This window comes from Scyliorhinus canicula, chromosome 21 (genome assembly GCF_902713615.1).
Source record: "Scyliorhinus canicula chromosome 21, sScyCan1.1, whole genome shotgun sequence".
Taxonomy (NCBI): Eukaryota; Metazoa; Chordata; class Chondrichthyes; order Carcharhiniformes; family Scyliorhinidae; genus Scyliorhinus; species Scyliorhinus canicula.
This window is the reverse complement of record NC_052166.1, coordinates 30803162-30822077: the sequence shown is the minus strand read 5'-3', so window position 1 is coordinate 30822077 and position 18916 is coordinate 30803162. Positions and strand designations below refer to the sequence as shown.

Here is an 18916-nt window from a genome sequence, read left to right as displayed (position 1 = left end):
CATTTTAGTTTCAGTTCAGATGGAATCGGAATGAAATTTTAAACTACTTAAAACCTTTTCATGAAAAGAGCAGAAGAATGATGCTGAAGATCAAACCTTTGAGGACAAAGAAAGATTCCAAAGCCTCATCTCTGCAAGGGCTCATATTTCTGGGGAGTCAACAATTTGCTCCTGTTGGTTTTAAGATATGTCTTTTTCAATGTAGGTGCTAAACCTGAGAGAAATTCAAAGGTTTCTTTCAGGTACGTGCAAAGAGCAGTGATGTCCTCCTCGCCACTTTGGAACAGCCAAAACATGACACAAAGTTATTGAAGAAATGAAACTCATTTTTATAATATACTTTTTTTTTGAGGATAACCAATTTTTCGCACAAGAAATGCTATATGATTTATGGTTCCACATTCTGCTTGTTAAAAGACACGATTTGCAATTCAAATAAGGGGAGGAAATTGATTTTCTTTCAACGTATCATGCAGGCATGCCATCCTCCTGAAGCAGTGTTTTGTTTTTTTTAATGTTGATGAACAGCTTCAATTTCATCCCATGAGCCAGGTTACATATTTTATCTTTTGCGGCTGACTAGAATTTAGCTCTCGTGCTTTTGTATTTAGTCCAGACAATTATTCTGACTCCTGTCTGTTACACAGAGTCGAACAGGTGATTTACACATGCACACATGTGCACAGAACAACCTCCGAAAATAAATGATGTGGGAAAGAAGGAAAAAGGTCATTCATTCGTCAGAAGCCTTTGTTAGATCGTATACAATTTTAACTGCCATGGACTTGATGTATCTAATCTTTTCTGGGAAGTGCACTCAAAGAAGAACTTACAGGATGATGGGGGTCTTCAGGAATTCCTTCTTGCTATCAGAAAGGGACTGAATAAAAATGGCAGGATATCAATACATGATGGAACATTGCCCATATATTTGAAAATCAAAACATCTGAATTCTCCAGGGTCAATTGTATGGTCTTGATACACAGGAGCCAGGGCAACACCGTAGCACAGTGGTTAGCATAGTTGATTCACAGCGCCAGAGTCCCAGGTTCAATTCCCAGTTGGGTCACTGGCTGTGTGGGGTCTGCAGATTCTCCCATGCCTGTGTGGATTTCCTCCAGCTGTTCCGATTTCTTCCCACAGTCCAAAGATGTGCAATTTAGGTGGATTGGCCATGCTAAATTGCTCTTAGTGTCCAAAAAAAGGTTAGACTGGGTTATGGGGATAGGGTGGAGGTGTGGGGCTTAAGTGGGGTGCTCTTTGCAAGGGCCGGTGCAGACTCGATAGGCCGAACGGCCTCCTTCAGGACTGTAAATTCTATGTTCTAATGTTTTATCTTTATCTTTAACATTTTATCATATTCTTAATCAATACTATTGTGTTTGCTTTTGAAAGGCTTAATTGATGCACATTTACTGATGTATGATGCGATTCCAATCCAAGTATTTGGGAGAAAAAAGTCATTCTTAAGTTCTGCAGTCACAACCTCAATTAAATAACTCGTTCACATTTCCATCACCAGCACCTATAAACATTTGAAGAACCACCGAAGTCAACACACCAGTGTTTTCTCAGGTAAGCAGAAATGCTTCAACGCTGTGCATCTAAATTCCGTGTGTATTCAAATGCTCAATCCTGAAATTATTCTCCTCAATTTGTGTTCGTCTTCTTGGGAAAAACTTCCCAGTGATTGAATGCTCTCTGTAAACGATGAATAATTGCACACAATTGTTCATTTTTTCATTTCCAGGTTTGTCAGATGCGCACATTTCCCAAATTAATGTCTGTTGCAGGGCATTTGTCGATATTAAAAGCCATCTGCTGTTCCTTAGCCCATCTGCTTACGTTCCCCAGTTACTTTGGAAGCCCAGTAATATTTTATATAGTGGTCATTAAGGTACACAGGTTCAGATCAACAAGCTTGATAATATTTGCTGGCAGTGTGTTACTCCACGTTGTGTGGAGGATAAAGCCCAGAAGAGATGCTGAAGAAACTACATCTGTCATCGGTCCCTGAGAAAGTTCTTTTTTATTTATTTTCATCTGCTTTCAAGTTGATTTTCAAATCATCTTGCGATTTGGTCCTGAAGTGGGTAACTTCGGCAAGTGACTTGCCATTCTTCCAGCCCAGCTGTGCACCCAAAGCAATGTTGATAATGCATACAGAACTATTTGCAACTTGGAGGTCCAGCAACACTGTCCATGTAAATAAAGTGGATAGCGGTGCCACAAAAATTAATGAAAATGAAGGTGAAAAAATTCTGGAAAATTTGTTGTTGTCTAATTTGAGATAACTTAGGTGTGTTGCATTAGGGGCTGGTTTAGCACACTGGGCTAAATCGCTGGCTTTTAAAGCAGACCAAGGCAGGCCGGCAGCGTGAGTTCAATTCCCATACCAGCCTCCCCGAACAGGCGCCGGAATGTGGCAACTAGGGGCTTTCACAGTAACTTCATTGAAGCCTACTCGTGACAATAAGTGATTTTCATTTCATTTTATGCTATCCTAAATGCTGCAGCTAAAGTCACAGAAGGGTGCATGATATTGTACAGATCAAGGTAGTAATGGACGTTGGGCATTGCGGTGCTGAATTGGCAGTTAAAAATTAGCCGCCCGTCAAATGCAGCACTTGATTCTATTCTATATTCAAATCAACACAATGCCGCTGAATATTGGATGTGAAGAATAGTGGACTGCAGATAATGTCAGCTTTGAACCAGAGCTCAAGATGAATTTATGCCACAATACTTCTCAAAATTTCTTCCATCATACTATATTCTCCATTATCAATATCCTGAGCAGAGATATGACCGCTTTTCAAGTGACGTGAAAAGCTTCTGTTTTTCCCAGCTGGAAATTTCCAATGGTAATTCGTCTTCCTTGCATATTGTATGATCTCATATTCTGAGGAATTACAAAGACAAAAGATCATCAGCGGAATTCTCCGTCGGCAAGATCCTCTAGTCTGCCGGCAGTGCACCCAAGTGTTGCCCGGTGGTGTGGGATGGCCATAATGGGAAACCCTATTGACCGGCTGTCTTTCGGAACTTGTGGGAGGAAACCAGAGCACCCGGAGGAAACCCACGCAGACACGGGGAGAACGTGCAGACTCCGCACAGACAGTGACCCACGCCAGAATCGAACCTGGGACCCTGGTGCTATGAAGCCATAGTGCTAACCACTATGCTACCGTGCTGCCTTGCATATTTTCCAATGGCTTTCTACATCTGTTCTAAACTCTACGCAGTAACAATCTCTTTGCAAATAAAATTGTATTCTCTCAAATGGTAGCACTTCTTCATCCATTAACAAAAGGAAAATACTTTTCTTATGAGACAGCCTACACCTGGTTGAATAAATGGTAAACAACTTTTTTTTCTCCATATGATCCTGCTGATCATTTGTTCTTTGCATTAAGTATACCCCTTGACAGTCAAATGGTCCAATGGGTACCAGATGATGTGATTAACTTGTCAGTAGGTTATTAGTGTTATTTGATAACAAACTTAGAATCAAAGAATTTACAGCGCAGAAGGAGGCCATTTAGCCCATCGAGTCTGCACCGGCCTTTGGAATGAGCACCCTCAACCCTATCCCTGTAACCCAATAACCCCACCACCTTTTTGAGCACTAAGGGGCAATTCCTTTGGATTATGGGAAGAAACCGGAGCACCCGGAGGAAACCCACAAAGGCACGGGGAGAAAGTGCAAACTCCACACAGACAGTCATCCGAGGCTGAAATTGAACCCGGGACCCTGGAGTTGTGAGTCAGCAGTGCTAACCACTGTGCCGCCATGCCACCCAAAAGCAAAACTGATCCTCTTCTCATCTCAGTAATGTCCGCAACGGTGAATATTCCAGCAACAGTTACTTTCTAATGCGGGGGTGGAGGGGGGGTGCATGGTGTTGGGTGGGTGCAGAGGGGGGGGGGGGGAAGCATGGTGTTGGGGGGTGCAGCGGGAGGGGGGCATGGTGTTGGGGGGCATGCAGAGGGAGGGGGGGGCATGGTGGTGGGGGGTGCAGCGGGAGGGGAGGGGAGTGTTAGGGTGTGAGGTGGATGTATTAACTGGAATGATTTGTGGCAACTCAACTTGTGTCTTGATAACAATGAGCCAATTACACACATGCCAAAGATGGAACCTGGGACTTATTTTTCATTGATAATTTAAATACAGGTCAATAATCAATGCCCATGAGATTACAATAGGAGCATGATAAAAATCAGGCATGAACTGTTTTTTAGAAGTATGTAAGCTCAAGGAAATGCACAAGGGGATGAAATTTTAATTAACTTTATAACAAATAGGCACTTAATTTTATCCGGGAGACGGTTCTGCTTCATTGCCCATTTCTTTGTTACAATCAGAGTTTAGAGAAATTCTGTAGAGATAGCAAGTTTCGGAGACGTTGGCTAATCTGCTTTCAGATGTCTTTTTAATACAAGTACAATTCATATTTTATGTAACAATTCCATTTATTCCCACAGATGAACTTTTTTTGTGCTTTTCTTGCTTGATTCCAACAAGTTCCTGAGAAAAGCTTGATCACCTAGTTAAATACAGGTTATTAAAAAGGTCACCAGCTTGCATATAACTAATACATCGTAATCCCTGAAGACATGTTTTGACAAAAATGATCACTGTTCTGCTCAATCTAACTATGAATAGATAGTCCCAGGCTGAAACACAGATTTGCATAACAGCGATACTTCTCCTAAATTAACAAAAAATATTCATAGCTTCTCTCTTCAACAAGGTCGGCTTTTGTCTGAACACAAGCGTTGAAAAAAATAAAAAGGAAACAAGAAAGAAAGAGAAAAAAGTAAAATTACCAAGCAAAACGAGTGAGGCAGGAGAAAAATAGAGAGATGAAGTGAAAGAGGGAACAAAGAAAGAAAAGCGAGAAAGGTCAGAAAGAGAGTAAGGACAGAAAGAGAGTAAGGACAGGGAGAAAGAGAGATGGAGGACTGGAGGGGAATAGAGGGAAAGAAAACATAAAATGAGAACACGTGCATAAGAGCAAAGCGAGACATAAAGAGAATTAGCGAGGAAGCTAAAAAGGAGCAGAGAGAAGGAAAGAGAAACAAAAAGAGGAAGGTGAAGCAGGAGACAGAGCAAAGGAATGGTAGAAAGAAGGGCAATAAGAGACTAAAAGAGAAGAAAGTTGAAAAAAGAAAACAAAGAAGAAAAGGAAAACAGTAGAAATTCCATTAAATTGCGGATTAGCCAAATACAGCAAAACCAGTGTCAGAGATGTCAGAATGTGAAGCGCAAGCCATGGTCAAGGGCAAGTCGAGGCCTGAATTTTGACAACTGGACGATCAGCCTGACTTTGGCAGGAAATAAGTGTTGCTGTCACAGATAGAGCACCTTCCGTCTAAATTTAATGGGCGACAGCCAATTAAATGACTGCTGCTGGGGTTGTCATCCGATTCAAGGTGGCAGCCCACCCACGGCAGCTGCCAGCCCAATCAGAGTGCAGCCAGCACAGCCATGCTTCCCAGGAGCGGTAGCCACTTTTGGGCCAAGTGGGAGTGCTGCAGTCTACAGAGGGTTGGTCAACATTTCCAGGCTGAGCCCTGGAGGGGACACTCCTCCGGGGATATTGTTGGGGTGGCAGGTGTTGCTTTCTAGGCCCTCGCCCTCTTTGCTTTTAGGATCTTCCCTCCCACCTATCCAAGGGCCACAGCTGAGAGGCAGTCTCTATTATGTTAGCGGCCTCCCCACCTGATGCGGGAGAGATCTGCTAGCAGAGAATTGCACAGTATAATGGCCCTTAATAGGGCCTTTAAATATTTAAATTGGCTGCCCAGCTCCTTGGGGTTGGCAGACTGTCTGATTCCAGTTCTGCATCGTTAGAATTTTGCTCCTTCTGCCACATCCCAGGAACAAGTCAAATTGCGCCCCAGGTTTCCACAATCTCTTACACTAATTTCAGCTGCATTGCACTGGGAGCAGCCTCTTGACAAAACTGGCCACAGTCCAAATTAATCACCATTGAGAGTTTCTGATAATTGCACCAATTTACAGAATGCTTAGCTTTTATGTTGACCCATTTTCAGCTTTATTAGCACTCAGAAATTTATTGAGGAATGATCAATAATGTAAGATAGGAATAACAAACGATTATGTTCTGAAATGCTGTCCAATTTAGATAATTTGTCGAAGATCTTTGGCAAAGGGGCCTGAGCAGAAACGACTTCGTTTCAGAAAAATAGCAGAATTCTGAGCATGATTTGCAGATTTATTGGGCTGGATTCATTGTTCCTCCAGTCGCATGTTTCTCGTCGGCCTGGGGTGACTTCAATGGGGAATCCCATTGACGAGTGGCGGGAGTAGAGGATTCCGCCACCAGCGAATGGCATGCCGCCGAGAAACATGAAAGACTGGAGGGACCGGAGAATCCACCCATAAAGAAAGAACCTGAATTTAACATAGCACCTTCAATGGCTGCAGCTGAAGTAATTTTGATGCGTAGTGATCGCTAGTAATATAGGAGTCGCTGCAGAGAATTTGATTCCAGGAAGCTTGACTGCTGTGATGACTCCTGAGAAACATTTAGCATTTCAAGCAACACAACTAATTGGCTTCAATTACTTCTCCTGCTGAGATTGTCCAGTATTTTCTGTCTTTGTTGTTAATGATTTCTCAATCCATTTGAACTACTGATTTTAGTTTATTTAATAATCGGTCGATAAGGTGAAGCAATTATTATTCAACACTATTTAGAAAACTTTTCTTTACTTTCAAGGTTTTTATATCCAGTAAAAAGGCACCTTAGGCTCTCCATTCTCTGCTATTTACTTTCATTATTTGGCTGCCAGAGTTCACAGTCAAACTTTTTTGGAGTGAAAGAAACATCGCCATATTGCAGGGATCGAGAATGACTAATTGAGCGACCGAATATTTACAACAAGCAATTCTTCCTTACAAGTCAGTAATTGCTGATAATGCCTTGACAAACAAAACAGTTCGATGGACTTGATATCTCAGTGAAGCCAAATTTTATTTTGATTGCAATGTAAGTATTTCTCCATTGCAATACATATCACATAATCACAGAATCCTTACAGTGCAGAAGGAGGCCATTTGACCCATTGAGTCTGCACCGACCCTCTGAAAGAGCACCCTACCTAGGCCCAATACCCCACCCTATTCCTGCAACCCCACCCTATGAGACAATTTAGCACGACCATTCCACCTGACCTGCACACCCTTGGACTGTGGGAGGAAACCGGAGCACCTGGAGTGTGATGTTGTATGAAGTAAATAATGGCATGGTGGGAAAACTGGTCAACTACTGGGTACAATGTAAGAAAAGCTGACTCCGCATGACCTAAAGCCTGAATAAGGTCAAGCTGATCCGAAATGCCTGGGCTCCGCAAATTCTGATAAGACTAACTCGTCATAACCCAAAGCAGTCTAAATACAAGATAGGGCCAGAGTCTCCTCCGACTCTTAAACATTCCATCCAAGTATAAAATAATGATCTGAGTGACGGGACAGAGTCCTGAAAGGTCAGCAAGGTGACACCTGTTTTATGATATTGCTTATGTTTGTACTTCTGATCGAATTCCTGACCAAGCTGTAGTCACGTAATCCTGATTCTGATAATGTATAAATACTGAGCTGATTCTCTGTGAAAGCGCGGACTTGAGTAGGAATCAGCAGAGACACTCTGCTCTCCGACCTCAACTTTCAGCCATAAACTGCAGTCTGTTTGAAAATAAAATCTTGTTATGTTTTATTAACGAGCGTTGTTGAATCTTTCTACCACAGTCCAGAAGCGGGAAAAATATTGACTTCTACAGGAGGAAACCCACGCAGACACACGGAGAATGTGCAAACTCCACGCAGTCACCCAAGGTCAGAATTGAAACCGGGCCCTGGCACCGTGGGGCAGCAGTGCTAATCACTGTGACCCCGTGTTGCCATGAAAGTCTCCATAGTCCCAGAGGACCATAGGCTTCTTTCCCTTTGAGAGAGGACTGACTGTTGGTGGTTTAACCTGAAGATCACTTAGGCGAGGGGCAAGGTGAGAACGCAGAGCCTTCATGAATAATCTCAACCGGTGTGGGAATTGAATTCGATCTGTTGGCATTATTCTGCTTCACAAACCAGCCATCCTATAGATTTTGGAGTGTTACATTTATGATGATCAACAGATCAATGCAAGTAAACTATTTGACTTAGCTAGCTCCCGAGCATAGCTGTTTGATTTTACTTATTTATTCGTTTGAAATCACTGAATTTAAACTATTTTGGCAAGATACGTAACCTTTAATACTGAGCTTAATTTTACCATCTTTACTGTGTGTGACCTACATTTAACACTCGGCCCAAAGTAATAGGGTTGTCTCTCCATTGCCTTTGAAATGACCCAGCAAGCCATTCAGTTCAAGGTTAATTAGGGATGGAAATCAAATGCTGGCCTTGCCATCGATGCCAACAGCCCATGAGGTGGCATGGCAGCACAGTGGTGAGCAACGTTGCTTCACAGCACCTGGGACCAAGGTTTGATTCCCGGATTAGCTCACTGTCTGCACATTCTCCCCGTGTCTGCGTGGGTTTCCTCCGGGTGCTCCGGTTTCCTCCCACAAGTCCCAAAAGACGTGCTGGTTAGGAGAATTGGACATTCTGCATTATCCCTCATTGTACCCGCACAGGCGCTGTAGTGTGGTGACGAGGGGATTTTCACAGTAACTTCATTGCAGTGTTAATGTAAGCCTACTTGTGACACAAATAAAGATTATTATTAAAAGAATGATAAAATGTGATGAGATCAGTGCACACAAAGATCCCGAGAGCTCTGTGGCAGGAATTGTACCTTTCCCAACATCAATTTAATTCCAGCAACAACTAATGGGGTATCCCCAGCACCTGGCACCAACAATGCAATCAAGCAGGCGAATTAGCCAGTCATAGAACATAGAACAGTACAGCACAGAACAGGCCCTTCGGCCCTCGATGTTGTGCCGAGCAATGATCACCCTACTTAAACCCACGTAACCCGTATACCCATAAGCCAACAATCCCCCCCATTAACCTTACACTACGGGCAATTTAGCATGGCCAATCCACCTAACCCGCACATCTTTGGACTGTGGGAGGAAACCGGAGCACCCGGAGGAAACCCACGCACACACGGGGAGGACGTGCAGACTCCACACAGACAGTGACCCAGCCGGGAATCGAACCTGGGACCCTGGGACCTTGATGAATTCTCACAGACAGCAAATCAGGAAGTAAAATGGACTGAATATCCTTTTCCATCATTTTAGAGAGAGGAAAGTAAAGATTGGAACGAAGGCAGAAGTTGAAATATCATAAAACTTTTCAAAACTATTTTTATCATTGATGGAATTTTTAGCAGAGAATGGAGAAATTTGACATTCCAGCAATTCGTTTTTTGGGACCAGAGAGGCTGTTTAACGGTAACTATGATTTAGTCCACCATAGAAAATTTTGTTACAGCCTTTACAGTTAAAGGCATAATTTTACAGCATAATTAATAGCATAAAGGGATGACGGAAATTCATGTGAAATGAAGTGATTATGAAATATCCATCAACTGGGACTTCAACTGTGAGTGGAGTCACAGATTTCTGTGTTTAACTGCACATGTTCAGATATTAGACGTTATCACCAGTTTGACAAATATGCTGACGGTGATTGCCGAAAGTTTTTCCATCATTACAACCACAAAGATTGGGCCAATAAGACATTTTGCGAGGAAGTACACGACTGAATCAGGCAGTGCATTGAGAGACTCAGCTTTTAAGAGACCAACAAAAAAACATTCATGAATTACTCTTTGACAAAATTCCTGGAGCTACGTGAAACCATATACTCTTGAGCTTTAGATTTCAGATTCAATCATCTTACATAATGACAATTGTTAGTGATGTGTTGGGCAGGCTGGGTCTATGTGGTCTGCGTTTGATGCAGTGTAGCGAGAGACAGATTTCCAACACTTGATGAGATGCAACACGATTTTATTTAACATCTAACTATTTTGCATGTTCAACTGTGGGTTGACACTATACTGACTTGACTGGAGACCTGATGCTAGCCTGACCAGACTTACTGACTACCACATTGTGTTTGCACTGGCTATGCTCACGAGCTCTGACCGTCTCAGAGGCTGGATCCCGAGAGAGCGGGAAAACTGATGCCCTCTGACTTTATAATGGTCGTGTCCTGTCTGATGATTGGCTGCTGTGTTTGTGTGCTCACTGGTCATCCTGTGTGTCAATCACTGCATGTCTGCACTCCATTATATACATGGGTGTATATTATGACAGTTAGGTCCGCTTTTTTATGTGGGAACTCAAGGTAATTTAGATTGACAGTATCCAGGTTAACTTGAATCAGCTCCAGAAATAACTGTACTCGAATCCATTTATCCAACAGCAAGTCTCACGGCCTTAATCTAAAAATTCATAAACTGTATCAAAGGAACAATGATTGCGGAGGTGCTCTGTGCGTGTTGATTCTCTTGGTGTTTTACTGTTAGAAGTAAAGGTAGATCAAAGGCAAACAGCAGTTTCTCAAATAATATGAAGAATTTCAGGATTGATGAGCCACACATCTCCGTCTCTTTCAAGCCTTCTTGGAGGTTGTATTTTCAAAGGTGGTGGTGTGCTGCTGTCTTGAACCATTGCAGTTCCTGTGGTGTGGGTACACCCACTGGGCTATTAGGGCAGGAGTTCCAGGATTTTGACCCAGAGACAGTGAAGGAACGGCAGTATATTTCCAAGCTAGGATGTTGAGTGTCCTGGAGGGCAGCTTCTGAGTGGTGGTGTTGCCATTTATCTGCCGCCCTTGTCTTTCTAGAGTTGAATGTCATGATATTCAAAGGTGCTCCCTAAGGAGCCTTGGTGAGTTCCTGCAGTTGCATCTTCTAGATGGTACACATAGCTGCCAATGTTTGCCAGTGGGGGAGGAAGTGAATGTTTGTGGAAGGGTTTCCAATCAAGTGGGTTGTTTTGTCTGAGTTGATGTCAAGCTTCTTGAGTGTTGTCGGAGTTGCTCTCCATCCATGCAAGGGGCGAATATTCTCTTGCACTCCTAACTTGCGCCTTGTAGATGGCGGATAGGTTTTTGGAGTTAGGAGATGAGTTATTTGCCCTTGGAATACTAGTCTCTAAACGTTTCTTGTAGCCACAATATGTATATGAATAGTCCTGTTCAGTTTCTTGTCAATCGTAATCCCCAGGATGTTGATCGTAGGGAATCTAACAATGGTAATGCCATTGAATGTCACGGGATGATGGTTAGACCCTCTCTTGATGGAGATGGTCATGGTCTGGCACTTGTGTGGTGCAAATTTAACTTGTCAGCCCAAGCCTGGGTGTTCTCCAGGTCTTGCTGTAGTTGGACATGGACTACTTCAGTATCTGAAGAGTCACGAATGGTGCTCAAAATTGTATACTCTTCAGTCCACTTCTGATATTATGATGGAAGGAAGATCATTTCTGAAACAGCTGAAGATGGTTGGGCCCTGGGCACTACCTTGAGAAACACCTGCAATAATGTCTTGGGACTACAATGATTGATCCCCACCCACCACAACCATCTTTCTTTGTGCCGTGTATGACTCCAACCAACAAAGGGCTTTCCACTCGATTCCGTTGACTCCAGTTTTGCTGGGGCCCCTGTCAATCATAGCAAGAGTGTTTAGAAACATTGTGGTTGACATCAAATCAGGGTTATGGAGATGCCTTCAGGTGTGAAGGGAAAGGCAAACACTTGTGTCAATCACAGGCCAATGAACAGTATTGCTGTGTAAAATTGAACAGATGATTTGATGGGTCACGAGGGTCTGATGGGTGAATTTGATGGGGAGGGCCAGATGTGGGGGGGGGTTTCTGATGTGTGGGCAGGGGAATCCCGCAGGGCCATTGGGGGAAAGCACCCCCCCACCCTGGCAGCAGTAGAGCGCCACCAGCATTACCCTGACACCTTTGACAACCGTCTCCCCCGCTACTCTGCCCGGCTTGGACTCCACCACAGCAGGGCTACACTTGATCAGCTTCGCACCATGGCCTGCCTGGTATAATTCCTGATGAGAGGATCAAACCATCGCTGTGTTGGGGGGCAGGGGAGACTTGGGGTTCAAGCCCATTAATTACATGTATATGCATGCTTTACTTTAAATTACATGTTCCCGCCAGCACGAGGCATTTAGCGCACTGCTGCCAATGGCAAGGGCTCTGTTTATAGTCACAAGTTGGTGCCAAATCCGTGTTTGAGAGATGCTCCAATCCCCACCCAGTCTGGATTCCCGATTGGAGTGCAAGTTAATGGAGAACCCCAACCAAGATGTTAAGGTGTTCAGGTGAATGAAAAAGATTCCATGGCAAAGGGCGAGCAGGCTTTTGGGACAAACTGAGGGTGCAACAAGATGATAAATTCACTCTTTGGGTCAGAACTTTGCAGTAGAGCAGCAGATTTGTTTCCTCATGGCAGAGGTGTCTCAGACCAGGGGGCACAGATTTAAGGTGAGGAGTTTAGAGGGACCTGAGGAAACATTTGCTTCAACCCAGAGAATGGTGGAAATATGGAACACGCTGCCCTAGATGGTGATGGAGGCAGGTACACTCACGACGCATAAGAAGCATCTGCACGAGCACTTAAAGGGGGCGATTCCCCGCTCCGTGGACCAAGTGCCCGCACTGTCGTGAACGCCGTCGCGCTTTACGACGACGCGAACATGGCCCGAGCACAATCTATTCTGGCCCCCATAGGGGGCCAGCACGGTGCTAGAGTGGTTCACGACACTCCAGCGTCCCTACGCGGCGTAAAATGGGTGCCGCGCCAACCCACGTATACGCAGTTGGAGCAGCTCAATCCTGCGCATGCGCAGTTGGGCCGTGCCATCCTGCGCATGCGCGGGGAACTTCTTACGCACACCGGCCCCGACGCAATTTGGCGTGGGTGTTCAGGGGCCGGCCGCAGTGGAATGCAGGCCCGGGTGGGGGGAGAGGCCGGCCCGCCGATCGGTGGGCCCTGATTATGGGCAAGACCCCTTCGGAAGCCCCCCCGGTGAAGCAGCCCATCCCCCTCCCCACAGGCTGCCCCCCCCAACCCCCGAGCGTTTCCGCAGAGTTCCCACTGGCAACAACCAGGGGTGGACGGCACAGGCGGGACCCTGTCGTGTCGGGGAGGCCACTCGGCCCATCCCCGGCGATTCTCCCACGCGGCATGGTGGGGGAAGAATACTGCCCAAATTGTCAAGGCATAGTAGGCCATAGACCAAGTGCTAGTAAATGTGATGAGTATAGGTTGGTATTTGATGGTAAGCATAGTATGGTGGGCTGAAGGGCCTATTTCTGTGCTGTATGACTCAACGACATGTCCAGAGACGGTGGGGGGTGGAATTTTACAGACCCACCCGAGCAGGGGCAGGCCTGGAAAATGAGATGCGCCTAAACACCCTTGACTCCAGAGGGACTTGAAGACACTGGGCGTGCTTCACCAAGCCCATTGCGCTCAGTGTAGATCTGGACGCAATGGGTGAATCACAAGCGAGCCACAGATCACCTGCTGGGCGAGATCCAGGTCTGAATATTTAAATTAACCAATGATGGGACGTCGGACTCACCTGCTGCCTGCGGCTCACCAGCCACATTGTGAGATGCCAAGGTGTTCAGGTGGCAGTGCCAGTGTACTCAGGTGTCTGGTCAGGTCTGGTGGTTTGGGGGGGGGGGAGGGGCTTGGCAGGAGGGAAAGCGGGTGAGGAGTGGTTCTCGGGGGTTGGGGTTTCTGTAAGGTTGAGGGCAGTGACAGAGATCTAAAAAGATGCATGGAGGGGCCTGAACAGGGCAGGGGTTGAATATCGGGATTGCCGGAGGAGCCTTTCCTGCTGGCGAGCTGAAAATCCCTCTTAAGTGCGGCATCGGCAGAGAGAATCACGCCGAGGCCAAAAAAATATAAATGCCATTGAATAACAGGGTATTTCTCTGCGCAGCAGCCACCGAGAAACACCAACACTTTAACTTGAGTCCACTGAATCATGCCCACTGTCAATGGTGGGGTCTGTAAAACCTTGCCCATTATTTCTCAAGACCAAGTGCTCATTAGTATAATTGACACCTGCAGTGTCGAGCCCTCATATTCAGCTCTGAAGTAATTGCTGTTTATTAGTGACAATAATAAATGCTACAAAACACAGGTCACGGTTCAACAAATAATCAGGTTTCAGGTTCCTGAAAACATATCAACCTAACTAATTAGAAATATCAAAAAGGTGGGAACGTTGAGCATATTCCCTCAGGAACCGTGCCAGTTAAACTATCTGATCTGAAATGCACTGCCTGAAAGGATGGTGGAAGCTGATTCAATGGTAACTTTCCAAAGAAAATTCGATAAAGATGTGAAGGGAAAACATTTCTCGGAGAATGAGGGAAGCTCAAAGAGTGGTACTTTTTGGATGGTTCTATCAAAGAGCTGTCACAGACATAATAGGAAGAATGGTACCTCAATTCGCTGTATCAGTCTATAATTTCAGCTCACCTGCTTTTCAGAAGTGTCATTGTGCAATGAAGGTTTGGCGAATTGCTCAAATTTAATTTAAACTTAAAATGAATAACTAATAACTCTTTTCAAATTAATCTTTATTCGGTGCAATACTTCTGACAACATTTCATTCTCTATTCCTGACTATTCACTCTGAGGAAAAGCCATTGGGATCCGAAATTGGACACAGGCGGGGTCTTCTGGTCATGCCGATGCGTACAGTATCTCACCTGTTCCGTCACCTGGAAATCCACTGCAGACGGAGTGGGGGGAAGAGGGGGGGGGGGGGGGGGGGGGTTCGAATCCGAAGATCCTGCTGGCAGAAAGGGGCAAAATATCCAGGCCTTTGTTTCTCCTTCCTCGGATGCTGCCAGGCCTGGCTGGGTTTTTCCACCATTTTGTTTTTATTACTCCCTATTCACAGCTGCCTGTGGCCATCATTTTGTCGAACCATATTTTCAGCTCTATGTACTTCCTTTCTTTGTGTTTCTCGACTGAGAGCTCTGCCAGATTTCCCTGCCTCTTCCTTTCCAGGATCCTGTGTCAGAACTCGTGTTACTCCGTGGCCTCACCTCATTATCTTCCCTTGGTGTTTTGTAAAGTCACTTGTAAAGTCGTAACTAAATTACCAATTGCCTTTTGTCATGTGGGACATGTGTTGCCTTGTTTATGAGGTCAGGACATGGATATTAAACCTCGTTCACTTTCCTGTATAAATATTGCTCTTTTGCTGACATTATTCTTTTGCGCTGACATTATTCTACTATCTACTTCGTACTGACAACACTTCATTTTCAATTGATTCCAGTTAAGTAATTGGTGCTGCGGCATAGGCCAACTCTGTCAAAAGTGTTCTTTCACTTGGGGAGTGCCAGTTCAAGGTTTACTAACTGGCTGGACGTTGGCATTCAGAACGATATTATGAATGGGAAATCATACTGCACAGAACTAAACATATGTGGGTGCAAATGGCAAAAGTAATGAGTAAGTAACACAATCACTTCATCTTACCTGAAAGACAAGCGCTGTCAGAAGCGATATATAGCAGTTGTCCAGCTAACTACAAGTGAAAGGGATTGGTTGAGGCAAACATTTTACAGAAGTAGCTTGAATCCACATCATTATTTTAAGCTGATTTGCATCACTTTAGCGTCTCACTGGATAGAACTGTCAGCACAGTCCGATTAAACCCTGGAATGGAAACAGTTGAACATTACAGGCACAAAATTACTTGTCAAATAGAGAATTCGCAACTGCAGTATTAAGATTCACAGCACTGTTCGGACTTAAAGCTTGAACAAAGTGTGAAGTTGATACTTATCACATAATGAGTCAAGATTTGACTGTGCTGAATCTCAGCATGTGGTAATGAAAAATACCAAGCATGAATTGGGAGAGAGCAGTGGAATGTACTCCAAATGCCCTGTCCCATTTTAATTTGGAGATCCGGGGCTGTTAAAAGCACATCCGACTGGCAGAATGTCATGTTCTGAAGTTTTGAACCAAAAAAATATTGGACTGATCTTTTTTTTTAATAAATATTTTATTGAGGTATTTTTTGGCATTATAACGGCAACAATATAAACAAGTATATGAGACTATAAACTTAGTGCAAATACCACCTCCCTCCCTAACAGGTCCCACCATTAATTAACTCCCTAATCTACGCTAACCTAACCCCCCCTCTGCTGATGATTAATTTCCGCGAAGAAGTCGATGAATGGTTGCCACCTACGGGCGAATCCCAAACAGTTACCCTCTCAGGGCGACCTTGATTTTCTCCAAACAGAAAAAGCTAGCCATGTCCAATAGCCAGGTCTCCGACTTCTGGGGCCTTGAGTCCCTCCAAGCTAATAGTATCCGTCTCCGGGCTACCAGGGAAGCAAAGGCCTGAACGTCTGCCTCTTTCTCTTCCTGGATTCCCGGAACCTGCGACAACCCGAAAATCGCCACCTTTAGACTCAATGCCACCCTCGTTTTTAATACCTTGGACATGACATCAGCAAATCCCTGCCAAAATCCCCTAAGCTTTGGACATGCCCAGAACATGTGAACATGGTTCTCTTGTCCTCCTGCACATTTTGCACACCTGTCCTCCACCCAAAGAATCTGCTCATCCAGGCCACTGTCATGTGGGCCCGGAGAACGACCTTGAATAGAATCAGGCTGAGCCTGGTATATGTTGTGGACACGTTGATTCTACTCCCAGTTCTTCCCCCCACTTGCACTTCAGCTCCTCGGTCTGCGTCTCTTCTGATCCCATAAGTTCCTTGTAATGTCAGAGACGCTCCCCTCTCCTACCCATCCTCTGGAGACTGCCCTGTCCTGAATCCCCCTGAGCGGCAGGAGTGGGAAGGTTGATACCTGCCTACGTAGGAAGTCCTGCAAATATCTAAATTTGTTTCCACTCACCAACGCAAACTTCTCCTCCAACACTCTCATACTCAGAAAGCTCCCCTCTATAAACAAGTCCCCCATCCTCTCAATCCCTGCTCTCCGCCATATTCGAAAACCCCCATCCATCCTCCCCGGGGCAAACCGGTGATTTTCGCAGATTGGGGACCAGACCGATGCTCCCACTGCTCCCACATATCTCCTCCATTGCCACCAGACTCTCAGGGCCACCACCACCACGTGGCTGGTGGAGTATCGTGCCGATGGGAAATGCAGAGGCACCATGACCAGCGCCCCCAAACTTGTGCACTTGCACAAAGCCGCCTCCATATGCTTCCATGCCGACCATTCCCCATCACCCACTTCCTGATCATGGCTATGTTAGCCGCCCAGTAATAGTTGCTAAAATTCGGCAGCGCAAGCTCGCCTGCTCCCCAACTCCGCTCAAGCATTACCTTCCTTACTCGCGGGGGACTAATCTTCTCATCCAATGTCATCTATCCCACATGTGAAATAGAATCGATACAGTGCAGAAGAAGGCCATTTGGCCCATCGTGTGTGCACCAACCCTCTGAAAGAGCACCCTACCTCGGGCCTCACCCTATCCCCTGTAACTCCACCTAACCTGCACATCTTTGGACACTAAGGGGCAATTCCACGTTGCAAAATCGCCTAATCTGCATATATTTGGACTGTGGGAGGAAACCGGAGCAGCCTGAGGAAACCCACGCAGGCACAGGAAGAACATGCAAACTCCACAGTCACCCAAGGCCAAAATAGAACCCAGGTCTCTGATGCTGTGAGAATGTAGTGGTAATCACTGTGCCACCATGCCACCCATAGTTGATAGGTGACAGGCAGAGGTGCATACAGTGCCAGCCGTGTGTACCATCTGCAGAGTGCACTGCAGAAACTCATCAAGGTTCTTTTGGCAGCACCATCAAGCCCACGACCACTACCATCTAGAACAGGGATGGGCAAACTACGGCCCGCGGGCCGCATGCGGCCCGCCAAAGGTATTTCTGCGGCCCACCAAGTCACTAAAAAAAAAAAAAAAAAAAATTTTTTTAAAAAATTTTTTTTTTTTTTTTTTTTAAATTTTTTTTTAAGGTTAATGGGGGGGGGGGCTGTTGGGTTACTGGTTTACTGGTAGGGTGGATACGTTGACTTGAGTAGGGTGATCATTGCTCGGCACAACGTCGAGGGCCGAAGGGCCTGTTCTGTGCTGTACTGTTCTATGTTCTATATGAGGCGCCCAGAATCATAACCGGGTGAAGTAATTATTTTACTTTATATACGTACTATGCGGCCCTTTGTGAATTGTGAATTTCTGAATGTGGCCCTTGCACGGAAAAGTTTGCCCACCCCTGATCTAGAAGGATAAAAGCAGCAAATACCTGGAAACACCACCACTTAAAGGTCCCATCCAAGTCAATCACAGCCTTGACTTGGAAATATATCGTTATTCCTTCATTGTTGCTGGGTCACAACCCTGGAAATCCTCCCTAACAGCACTGTGGGTATACCTACAGCTCAGGGACTGCAGCAGTTCAAGAAAACAGCTCACCACCACCTTCTGAAGGGCAACTAGGGATGGGCAATAAACACTGGCCTAACCAAGGTGAGTGATGGGGTGTGGTAATTCAGGCAGTGGCTGAGGCTGGTAATGCAGCTGGTGTGATATGGTAACTGAAGACGCATTCACTGACCCTGACCATTCACATTTCGCAGGCAGTGCGAGAGTCCATGGAGGTCAACAGCAGGAGCCCAATCCCGAGGAGCCAGATGCAGTGCTGCATGCAATTCAGTGATTTCACATGAATGGTCAATGTCATTGAATGCATCTTAAACCCCGCATCCCACCAACTGCATTACTATCCTCAGCCATTGCCCAAATTGCCACATCTATCAATCAGCCTCATGATTACCATACATGTACTTCACTTCATCCTCTCACACTTGCTGTGCTGAAAGCCTCATGCCCACATCTCACTGTTAAACAC

General features: G+C 45.3%; 1 long non-coding RNA gene across 3 annotated transcripts in view; it reads right to left on the bottom strand.

Annotated features, from left to right (window-relative positions):
- LOC119955941 overlaps nucleotides 1–18916 on the bottom strand; it is a 33940-nt gene that overhangs the window by 7069 nt on the left and 7955 nt on the right. For all 3 annotated transcript variants that reach the window (XR_005458554.1, XR_005458552.1, XR_005458553.1), the window contains one exon: nucleotides 15531–15710. This is a non-coding gene — a long non-coding RNA (uncharacterized LOC119955941). The remainder of the gene's footprint in view (nucleotides 1–15530; nucleotides 15711–18916) is intronic.